The sequence below is a fragment of the Dendrobium catenatum genome, unplaced genomic scaffold (genome assembly GCF_001605985.2).
Source record: "Dendrobium catenatum unplaced genomic scaffold, ASM160598v2 fragScaff_scaffold_1519, whole genome shotgun sequence".
NCBI lineage: Eukaryota > Viridiplantae > Streptophyta > Magnoliopsida > Asparagales > Orchidaceae > Dendrobium > Dendrobium catenatum.
Window position 1 is genome coordinate 339652 of NW_021319981.1, and position 10739 is coordinate 350390.

Consider the following 10739-nt stretch of genomic DNA (forward strand, 5'->3'; position numbering starts at 1 on the left):
TACAATTTTAATTTTATTATATTAATCTATTTTGTAAATGTGAATTTTATTACTTTTTGCTAAAACTGCTTATGGAAAAATTTGCAAAATTTTATATTAGAAAATTTCATTTTTAGATTTATATTCATTTCAAAGGCAATTAAATGTATTTATTTATGGTTAATTATATTGAATTACATATGTATAAATTTTGTAATTATACATATGATAAAACTAAAGAATTTAAACATAAAAGTTAATGTTTAAGTGATTTATATATAATTTGAATAATTAGGGATTATCCACAACAACCTTAATTATGAAAATTATATAATTAAATTTTACTCTGGACTTTTAATATATTTATATAATTAATTAGAATAAAATATCAAATTATATTTCCAATTTACCCACAAGAATTTAAAAATGGATATAATTTGATAGTTTTATTATAAAATCTTAAGTGAATCAAATAGAATTAAAACTTCAGCCCATAAGCAAGTTTTATGTCAATAGATTAATTGATTTTTTAAAATACATGATTTACATTGGTAAAGCAAGATCTATGTTTATTAGCCTCAATATTTATGCTAAATAAGCATGTTTTCAATTATATATTATTTATCTTGATGTAGTCATGCAATCAACGAATATCTCTAACATTAAGTGTGATATTCTTGAATTAAATGATGATAGCTATAAAGTGTGGAAAGAGAGAATTCTCCTTCATTTAGGGTGGATGGATATTGATTATGCTACAAGGAAAGATGAATAACCTGCAGCAAAAGATACTAGCACTCATGATGAAATTGCTCTTTATGAACATTGGGAGCGATCTAATCGCTCAATTTGATGTTTATAAAGACATAAATATCTTTTAGTACTCGTGGTTCAGTCGATCCATATGACAATGTTAGAGAGCTAATTAAGGCAATTGATAAACAATTCAACACTTTAGAAAAAGCTCTTGCTAGTTCCCTCATTATGATGTTTTCATCCTTGAAGCTAAATGGAATTAAAATTGTCCGAGAGCACATAATGCAAAGGTGAGACATTGCAGCTCAACTTAAGACACTTGAGGTTGATATGTCTGAGTCTTTTTTGGTGCACTATATTCTGAACACACTTCCACAACAATATGGTCCTTTGAAAATATCATATAACACATATAAATATAAGTGGTCAATTAATGAACTTATGACCTTGTGTGTTCAAGAGGAGAAAAGGTTGGTTATGGAAATGAGTGAAATTGAAATGTTTTAGATACACATAAAATGGACTGGAGTTATGCCAAGAAGAAAGGAAAAGGTAATATACCACCCCAAACTAACATCCATAAAGAATCAAAGTGTTTTTTCTGTAAAAAAGAAGGGGCACCTGAAGAAGAATTGCATCAAATTCAAAAATTAGCTTGATAAGTAAGGTAAAATAATCTCATTTGTTTGGTATGAATTTAATATGGCTAATATTATTTGTAACACATAGTGGATTGATTTAGGATCTACAATTTATATTTGTAATACTTTACAGGGTATGCAAAATCTAAGGAAACTAGTGGGAAATGAGTAATACATTTATTCAAGAAATAAAATGAGCTCATATGTTGAAGCTATTGCAATATGCTATTTAGTACTTTGTATTGGTTTTATTTTAGAATTAGAAAAGGCCTTTTATGTGCCTAGTTTTTTTGAGGAATTGAATTTCAATTTTCAAATTTGTATCTTTTGGTTATACCTTTAACTTTTCAAAAACTTCTATTGATTTATATTATAAATCTAAACTTGTTAGAAATTATATTTTGTCTTATTGTCCTTTCTATATTAATTTGCAAAATAGCTCTACTCATAACATAATGCATGTTCAAACTGGTATCAAAAGATGTGTTGTGGCACTGGAGATTATAACATATATCCATAAATAGGTTTAAAAGATTGGTGAATGATGGAGTACTTAATACTTTGGAATCCACTAATTATGATACTTGTATAGGTTGTATTAAGGGTAAGTAAACTAATAAGTCAAAGAAAGGTACCAAGAGGAGTACAAACATATTAGAGATCATACATACATATATTTGTTGTTCGTATATTGATTTTCATGATCCAAAATATTTCATCACCTTTATTTATGATTACTAGTGATATATGCATCTCTATTTGCTTCAAAATAAAAATGAAACACTAAGCCTTTAGGATTTTTAAGGATAAAATAGAGAAATAATATGTAAAACAAATTAAAATTGTGAGATTGGATAAAGGTGATGAATGTTATGGAAGATATATTGAGGATGGACAAATGCTTGGTTCATTTGCAAAGTTCCTTCAAGAAAATTGGATTGTTACCCAATATACTTTCCCTGGCTCACCTGATCAGAATGATGTAGCTGATAGAAGGAAAGGAACATTGATGGATATGGTTAGGAGCATGATTAGTAGTTCTAAACTACCTAAATTCTTATGGACTGAAGCTCTCAAGATAGCAGTGTATATAACAAATAGGGTTCCAACTAATTAAGGTTGTTCCTAAAACTCCTTTTCAGTTATGGAAAGGTTGGAAACCAAGTTTATAACATGTACAGGTATGGGGATGTTCATGTAAATTGAGAATTTTTAATTCACAAAAGAAAAAGTTAGACCCAAGGATGGTTAGTGGATATTTTATTGGATATGCTTAGAAGTCTAAGGGTTATAGATTTTATTGTCCATCTAATAGCACTAAAATTATGAAATCAATAAATTCAAAAAATTTTAGAATGATTTGAGTAGTAGGAGTGATCAATTACAAAGCTTAGTTCCTAAAAAAGGAACATATAAATACACAAACTTCTATTTCAAGTGACAGGTTAATTATTACCCATAACACTCCTAAAGTCCAAATGGGTATTATACATCCATTAATATATATTCTACAAGTTGCTAATGAAAAAGTAGATATACTTGAACAACCAACTCCACAAAAGGAGGTTGTTATGACATTAAGAAAGTATATTAGGGAAAAACGCAGCAATTCCTAGTGATTATATTGTATATCTTCAAGAGTTGGACTATAATATTGGAGCTAAAAATGATTTTAAAACATTTTCATATGCCATGAGTTATAGAGAATCTGATTTATGGTATGATGCCATGAAAGATGAGATGAATTCATTGGCACATAATGAAGTCTAGGATTTTGTTATGTTGCCTAATAATGCAAAAAAGCCATAGGGTGTAAATAGGTCTTTAAGCCAAAAAGAGAATCATTTGGTAACATAGAAAGATATAATGCAAGACTTATTGCTAAAAGATTCACTCAACAAAAAGGGATTTATTACAAAGAGACATTTTCTCCTATATTTAAAAAGGATTTGTTCATAATTATCATGGCACTTGTTGTGCATTTTGATTTAGAGCTGCAACAAATGGATGTGAAAAATTATATTTTTAAATGGAACACTAGAGGAAGAGGTTTACATGAAATAACCAAAAAGATTTTCCTCTAGTGAAAGTGAGCATTTGGTGTGCAAGCTTAGGAAGTCTATATATTGATTGAAACAAACCTCTCATCAATGGTATTTAAAATTCCGTGATGTAATATCTTCATTTGGTTTTGTAAAAAATATCATGGATCAATATATGTACTAGAAGATCAGTGGGAGAAAATTTTATTTTCTAATTCTACATAGAGATGATATTTTACTTGCAACTAATGATAAAACCTTATTATTTGAGGTGAAACAATTTCTCCCAGAAAATTTTGATATAAAAGAAATTTGTGATTCCTTTTATGTTATTGGCATTAAAATACAAAGAGATAGACTTCAAGGTAATTTTAGGTTTATATCAAGAGACTTATACCAATAAAATTTTGGAGATATTTAGAATTAAATGATTGTTCACCATGCATAGTTCCCATTATTAAAGGGAATAGATTTCGTTTGAGTTAATGCAAGAAAAATGGTTTTAAAAGAGAGGAGATGAGAAATATTTCATATACATCTGTTTTTGGTAGCCTAATGTATGCTCAGGTTTACATAAGACCTAACATAACTTTTGTAGTAGGGATGTTAGGAAGATATCAGAGTAATCCAAACATGTATCACTAGCGAGCTGCAAATAAATTGTTAAGGTATCTCCAAGCTACCAAAGATTACATGCTCATGTATAGGTGGACTAATAGTTTGGAAGTGATTGGCTATTCATATTTCAACTTTGTTGGTTGTGTTGATTCCCTAAAATCAACTTTTGGATACATATTTATATTTTTCGGTGGAGCTGTGTCTTAGAGGAGTGCCAAGTAGACTTTGACTACTAGTTCCACTATAGAGGCTGAGTTTATGTCTTGTTTTGAGGCCACATCACATGATGTATGGCTGAAGAGTTTTATATTTGGACTAAAACTTTTAATTTGATCAATATTTGGGCCATTGAAGATATATTGTGATTCAACTATAGTATTTTTGGCTAAGAATAACAAAGCAGTAGTCGAAGCAAGCCTATTGACATTAAGTATTTAGCCATAAAATAACGTGCTAAGGAAAATACAGTGGTTATATAAATTGATGATAGCAAATACTTTAACTTAAGGCATGCCACCACATAAATTTAAGGATCATTTGTACAGTATGGGTTTTAGTTACTTTAGTTAAATTCATTGTAAAATGAATATAGTTATGATGTTTTTTTATGTTCTAGTTATTTATGTGTGCACATTTATGTAATGATAAATATCTTTAAGTTGGACCTAGAATAAACATAAGGGTTATTCATTACGTTAAATAAATAAAAATATAAGAGATATAATTATTATGATGCATGGGAGATAATACTCGCACTTAGAGGACCTATAATCATGATTCATTATTTTAATTTCTTATTTTATTTGTGATGAAATATTTGGTCCAAGTGGGAGACTGTTAAAAAACCTATCATTAATGGTCCAAATTACTTAATCAATTTCAATTTAATTCAGAATTTGAAATGACCGTTATTCAATTTTAAATTAAAAAATGAATACTGACTGTTTTTTAGTTTTAAATTCACCTTTTGAAACTAAATTTTTTTTATTGCTATGATGGGTAACAATTAATTCAAATTTTTTATATATTTTGGATTCCTAAGTCTTTCTCTCTAAGCACTTCTAAAAAGAAACCTACACCATCATATTGGGAGAGAAAAGGTTTAAACATTTTCCAAATTATTGAAGAATATGATCAAATATCAATGACTGGAGGTATGTAAAATATGTTTATATTTTATCTTCCGCATTTTGTAAAGTTGATTCTATATTTTATAAATTTATCTCAAATAAGAATGTTGTTGAGTTTGAGAAACTTTTGAAGAATTTACATAAGGTTTTCTAACTATTCATTTATTAGATTTATTCAATTTTGGTATAATCATATTATGTTTTATTTTGATTCCATTGTTTGTTCTCCAATTTTATAATTTACGCCTTCTCCTATAATATTTATTGATATAAATGCAAGTAAAAATCTTTATCTTTATCATTTGACTATGTTCTAAAGTCAACTTCCACCAGATAGTTTTTTCCTGTTCAAAGCATTCCTCTGAATAAAAACTTTTTTCTTTCTTATAGAAAAATTTATAAGATGCAAAATAATAATTTGTGATCTTAACTTTGCTAGAAAAGTTCCTTGGAGTCAACCCTGAATGATGCTCAAGAAGCAGCTTAATGCACCCATGATGTTTGTGCAAATGCCACCTTAGTTTTTCTCAAAATTGTTTAATTAGATTATCATAGTATTATGGATTTAAATTCTTAGAATTATAAGGTTTAGGATTATATTCTTATATTATTATATTAATTTTATTAAATTTTAATAATAATAATATTCTTTGTTACGTTATCTGGTTCGACCTCAGTTCGATACTTGTCGAATCTATCGAACCATAGTTCACTCATTCTTCCGGTTCGATGTCGGGTCTGATTTTCAAAACTTTGATAAAAATGCTACTAAATTTACTTCCTAATTTATTTCATTATTTATTTTTCTAGCTCAGGGATGCCCTAGCTTCCCTGCCCTGCCTCCCTATTTTGCCCTCCGTCTTCCTCTTGGCTGGCCATCGGCCTTTGCCGGTGGGCCTCCACACTTATCCATCCATGGACTCCATTTCCCCTCAATCCTTTCCTCCATTTGTTCCCTCTTCCTCTACATACCCCACTGCTCCACTCGCCCTAGAACATCTCTGGTCTAATAATGTTGCCATCCCCGAACCATCGACAGATTCCCTCCCTGTCTCCCTCATTGATACCCCCGAGGAAATAGTTCCCTTCAATAAGGATTTCACCGATGTTGCTGCCTATGAATGGAAGCTCTCTCTTGTCAGGTACTCTATCGGTAAGCGCTCCTATTATGAAGCTCTGCTATCTACTTCCAAGAGGATTTGGAAACTCAAAGGTACATTCCAACTTATAGCCCTAAGTGATGGATTTTTTCTCTTTAAATTTTCCAACACTGAAGATTATGATATGGTTTGGTCCAAAGGTGCTTGGGTTTTTCATGGTAAGCCTTTTGTCTTCCAAAAATGGTCTAAAACTTTTCATCCCACCAGAGAGAATTTCTCGTCGGTCCCAATTTTGGTAAGGATCCATGATCTACCACTTATTTGTTGGAACACTGAAGGCATTTCCAAAATAGCTTAAAAAATTGGTATTCCTATCACTGTAGATGCGTTAACTACTACAAAATCTAGGCTTACCTATGCCAGGATATGTATCCAAGTTTCCATATCCTCTTCTTTTCTGGAGACCGTTCCCATCTCCATTGAAGATGCTGTAATTTATCTCAAAATCCAATGCGAATGGAAGCCCACCCCTTGTTCCACTTGCAACTCCTTGGCCCATCCTTCCACACTCTGCCCCTCAAACCCTCAATCTCAACAATAGGACCTACAGCCTCATAGAGGTTGCAGCACCTCTTGCCACTCTCGTAGGAAGAACTCCTCCTGCATGCTCCTAGTGTTCGACCTTTTACTAATGGCGTTGCTGCACAAACCCATAGCCCTATCACTACCTCTACCATTTCTGAGCCTTCAGGCAATTCTTCACTGGCTTTTTTTCCCACTCAAGTCATTATCCCAAGCACCCAGTATACCACCACTACCATTTCCCTTACGTCGCAGGTCTCTGAACTGATTTCTATGACCGCCTCTTCATCCTGCATCACTTCACTCAAATCCATCCCCTTTCTTATTGTGCCCACTCTCTCACACAACTCCTATATTCCTAATCTCAACTCACCCACTGATGAATGCCTTGGACATTTGGAACCTGAGCCATCTACTTCTTTGAATACACCTATCATTTCAACAAAAAACCAATTTACCACACTCCAAAATTGTGAAGACCAAGGAAACAATCCCCCTGGCACTTGTAAACTCTCATCCAGAATCTCCCACCCCTTCATTTGAACCTCCACATCACACTAACTCTAAAATACCCATCAACACCTTACCCAAATCTACTAGGGGAAAAGGATCCAAAAAGCATCCCACACCTACATCCAAATCTAAATGATAATCCCTCAACAGCTTCTTGGAATATCATAGGATTTTGTTCCTCTGATAAAGTGTTTAACTACAAAAGCTTGGTCCAATCCCTTGGACTGGATATGATTTGTATTCTTAAAAATAGAATTCAACTCTCTTCTCTCGTCAACACATATTTTGCAACAAACACTGGGTGTTTGATTTCAAGGATAGTTGTAATAATTTCCATTTCTCCAATCATGGAAGAATTTGGTTGAAATGGATTGCTGATAGGCTTCTTTTTAAGCCCTCATTTATCTCCTCTCAAATGATTGTCGGTACCATTCTTTATGGGATGAATATACCTTTTTTACTGTCTGTTGTATATGCCTCCAATAATCAGGAGGAAAGAAAAGTTCTTTGGGAAGAGATTAAGGCCATCTGAACCCCTGGGGGTACCCCTTGGATTATTATGCGGGATTTTAACTGTTGTCGTTACCCTTCCGACAAGTTGGGTGGAAATGTTCTACACCAAAATCACCTTTTTTATTTTAATAGTCTCATTTTTTATGCTAACCTCCATGACCTGGCTTCGGTGGGGCTCTCCTACACCTGGCACAATCAGAGAATTATGAATCCCATTCACATTACGCTAGACCGCATGTTAGTAAATGATGAATGGATGTCCACTTTTCCCAACGCTCACTATGTTATCTAAACACCTTATTGCTCAGATCATAGTCCCATTATTCTATTGCTGGGTGATAGATTTCCTCTCAGCACAGATTTCTATTTAAGAATTATTGGGCTAAATCAGAACAGTTTTGGTTCTTACTCCTCACTAACTTCTCTGTGAGTTATAGGGGACAACCTTTTGCCACCCTTTCCTCCATGCTCAAATAACTCAAAGCAGATATTAAATGTAAGAATTGGGCATGCTCTATTTTAGTAGCTGTTTATATGGATTCTCTTCATAGGAAGCAAGAAGAGTGCCTTAGGTTGTTAAATCAGGATTTCAACAATGAGTATATCTCCTTGGCACTTAAAAACATTAATATCCAAGTGGCTGATGCTTCTTCTCAGTGGTTCTCTTGGATTTCTCAAAGGGATAAAATCAAATGGATTTCTCAGGGAGAAGATGATCTTAAATTTCTATATTCAAAGATTCACCTCAGAAGGAATTATCGGAGAATTGTCATCTCCCTTGCCATATCCAACTCATCCTTCTTCTTCTCCGATGCAGCTAGTGACACAATCTCTAATTTCCAAGGACTTTACAATCCTTTTATTCGACTGTCTTTTGATATCCTTTGATTCTTGGTGGGTAATGTTATCCCTCCTAAGTGTATATTATCTCTTAACATTCCTTTTACAGATGCTGAAATTAAAAAGGTTGTTTTCTCTGGAGCTTCTAACTCTACTCCAGGCCCGGATGGATTCAACTTTGAGTTCTTCAAATCCACTTGGATTGTGACCGATCCTATGATATGCAAAGCTGTGAAATATTTTTACCATAATGCTTACATTCCTCGTGCTGCTAAGGCCACTTCCATTACACTCATTCCTAAAACTAATCATACAGAAGCTATCTTAGACTTCAGGCCTATCTCACTATGCAATACCACTTATAAAATTATAACAAAAATTTTAGCTGCTAGGATGAAATCTATTATGCCTCTTATCATCCAAGGGAATCAAATTGGATTTATTTATAAAAGGATATCCACTGATAATGTTATTCTCGCTAATGAGATCATTTACCACTCTAGGAATTCTACCAAGTTCAAGCTGTTATGTGCCAAACTAGATATAAAAAAAGCTTTTAATAGTGTATCCAGGGAATTTCTTATTGCTAGGATGATTCAGAAAGGCTTCCCTCACTTATTTATCAAGTGGATTAGTGCTTGTATTAATGATGTATGGTTCTCTATTTGCATTGATGGTGCTCTTTAAGGTTTCTTCCCCTCCTCTGTTGGTCTTAGGAAGAGCTTCCCTTTAAGTCCTTATCTTTTTTGTATTGTCATGGATTCTTTTTCTTGTCTCTTGGATAATGAAGCTATGATTGAGGCCCCTCTGGTGGATGGCAATAGATTCTCCCATCTTATGTATGCTGATGACCTCCTTATATTTTGAAAGGCTGAGATTCACAACTGTGAGATTCTTTGTCGATTGATTGAGAAGTTAATTTTATGTGGCTTCAGGCTTGAGGTTAACTTTGGGAAAAGTTCTCTCATCTTACCCAATAACTATCATAATGCCAATCTAATCAGTTCTATCCTTAATATACCCTACATCTCCACTTTTATTTCTTACCTTGGGATTTTGATATCCCCTTACAATCCTAAGCTCTTTGATTTCTTTAAGTTAATGGAAATTTTTACTCACAAACTCTCTGGATGGAAAGCGAAAGCTCTCTCTTTTACTGGTAGATTACAATTTTTGTGGTTCACTATCTAACACAATCGCTTATTGGATCAGTGGGTCCATTATACCCAAAACCATCATTAAGCAAATTGAGACACTCGGTACTAAGTTTCTTTACTTTGGAGATACTACTACACGTAAATTGCACCCCATTTCCTGGAAGAAAACATGCAAGCCTAAAGCTTATGGGGGGTTTGGTCTCCCTTCTCTCCATTATGTGCAATTCAGTTATCTCTGCTCTCTTATTAAGAGATTATACAATCACAACAGCCCCCTCACTACGTGGGTATTTCATAAATATGTTTCACCATGGAAACCTCCTGCGGTGAAGTCTTCCTCTTTCTGGAAAAATGTATGTAAGGTTACCAATGATGCAAAGAATAATTTTAAATTTATCATTTCAAACAAGATTCCCATCTCGCTTTACTGGGAGCATTGGTTTAAAGGCTCTCAACTTCATGAAGTTCCTTGTGTGCAAGAAATCCTTAATCACTTCCCTGACATTGCTAGGACTTCTGTTATTTTAAATGAGTATGGTTGGAATCTACCTTCACAGTTCTCTGCTTCTCTTCTGCATCTGTTTTTCGATATTTCTATAGCTTCTAATGCTACGTGCTGCCTGACTTGGGGTGATGGGAAGGATAATTCCTATAGCTCTTATCATAATTTTCTTTACAGGAATGAATCTTTGAATAACTGGCATCATTTAGTATGGCACAAACACCACTCATTTAGATTTTCATCCTTTGGTTGGATGACCATTCTAGGCGGACTAAAATCTGATGATGTTCTTAATTCTAAGGGTATTAACGTTAATTCTTGCTGCCCCCTCTGTCACAAAGTCAATAAAACCACTTCTCACATTTT